General features: G+C 30.0%; 1 protein-coding gene and 1 long non-coding RNA gene across 2 annotated transcripts in view; both read left to right on the forward strand.

Annotated features, from left to right (window-relative positions):
* LOC106457248 overlaps nucleotides 1–912 on the forward strand; it is a 3,859-nt gene extending 2,947 nt beyond the window's left edge. Inside the window, exon 3 of the long non-coding RNA XR_001290692.2 lies at nucleotides 846–912. This is a non-coding gene — a long non-coding RNA (uncharacterized LOC106457248). The remainder of the gene's footprint in view (nucleotides 1–845) is intronic.
* Nucleotides 1–1,791, forward strand: part of LOC106457246 (elongator complex protein 5-like) — a 37,575-nt gene that overhangs the window by 5,567 nt on the left and 30,217 nt on the right. The window contains exon 2 of the mRNA XM_022383084.1: nucleotides 1,708–1,713. The gene's annotated coding sequence lies outside the window, so the exon portion shown is untranslated. The remainder of the gene's footprint in view (nucleotides 1–1,707; nucleotides 1,714–1,791) is intronic.

The raw sequence follows: 1,791 nt of genomic DNA on the forward strand, positions 1-1,791 counted from the left end.
GAAAAGAATAATTTTGAGTGCTTAATTCCAAACTCTTACTCGTATATTTTAAATTTGGGATTATATTGATAAATATTTTCTGTAATAGATAGAACATGATTGAGCACAATATTCTAAAAGATAGATGTCAATAATTTTATACAAAACAACAAAATGTTTACCCTATAAAATCAAAGTTTCCTGCATGTCTTTGCATCTTGTTGTTTCATTTTATCACAACTACTTACTAACAGACTAAGACTAAATTATTACAAATTGTACCCCCCCCCCCTCTAAATTATTGTATGTTTGAGTGGGTACGTAAAAGGTTGGAGATCTAAACTTGAATATTAGGGAAAAAAAGTATAAAGATGTGGAAGCTCAAGTCCAGACTTGCTTTTTGCCAAAATTAATTTTTGGTGAGAGATATGATAAATTTGGTAAAAGATGGTACATCAAAAGAATTGAGGAAATGAAAGGTTATTCAGCAAACTGAAAAGACAAAATGTCCCATTCCACCATGTCAGAAGTAAATAATATTAGATTTAGTTTTTTGCATGTATTGAAGTTTTATACTATTTAAAATCAATAACTAAATAAATGAGAAAGTTTGCTTATGTAATCTAGAATTTGTTTGGTAAAGAGTTTATTTAATAATTCTTGTTTTTTGAAAAAATGGTACTCACTGATAAGAGAAAAGTAAAGCAAAATGGAGTTACATAATGGTATAAACTTCACAAAATGAAAGTGATGTGGTCTTAAAGGAATTTTTTTTTTTGTTTCATAACGTATCATCATTTTGTAAGCTTATTATTTCAATATGAAATAAATCCATTTTTTTTCTTAACTTCTTTGTTCTTTTGCAGATACCGTAAGTAGAAGTGGGAAAAATCTGTTGAATGCATTTCTAAAGCACTATATAAAAAGGTATATTCTGTGATGGAAATTTTGATTTTACTTGAATTTATATGAAGTATTCTTAAATATGTTGATTATACCTGTATTATTATTTACTTGTGGTATGCAGAAGTTTACTCAATAACATGCAATAAATATTTTTAAGTTTTATTTTTTTATATTCAATGAAACAGAATCATATAAAGGAACATCAAACCTTATATAATTGAATTTTCTTTGTTGTAGTGTGGATTTGTACAAAACAGTATTCTTTAATATTATTGAGCTGGCCTTACTAAACTGTTGTCTTTCCTCAAGGACAAAAGCTGTTGACTTTGTGTATTAGTAACTTTTCCAGGAGCTTTTGATAAGAATTAGCTAAGAAAATCACAATGGTATGGGTTGAGGAAAGACTAGTTGATTGGATTGTAGAGCAGTTAGATGTAAGAAAGCAAATGATTGTTATTAATGGAGTCCAGACAAACTGGACCCTTATTCCAAGTGGAGTATTTCAGGGATTAGTGATTGCATCTTTGCTTTTCTTATTTATGTTAATGATAATTGGTAGGGGTGTAAAGAAGTTATTGCTTACATAAATGAGGGTATAGGTGTGGATTTGGCATATTTGCTCTTTTTGATTTCCATCAATGATGTAGATCAGGGGTCACCAAACCATTTTTCACAGTGGGCCAGATAACTGAGAGAATGACGAGTGCGGGCGCATAACCATTTTGTTCAATACAATACAGTGAATACACAAAAAATAACGACAACAAACATGTTTATTTACCAAAAAAGTTATCAAAAAAGGAGATGTTAGCAATAAGATAGTTATACCCCCCCCAGTGCTCACATATCCGAATCCCGCAAACTAAGCAGAAAAAAAAAAGCAAAAGGGTTTGGTGACTGGACAAT

This window comes from Limulus polyphemus, unplaced genomic scaffold (genome assembly GCF_000517525.1).
Source record: "Limulus polyphemus unplaced genomic scaffold, Limulus_polyphemus-2.1.2 Scaffold307, whole genome shotgun sequence".
NCBI lineage: Eukaryota > Metazoa > Arthropoda > Merostomata > Xiphosura > Limulidae > Limulus > Limulus polyphemus.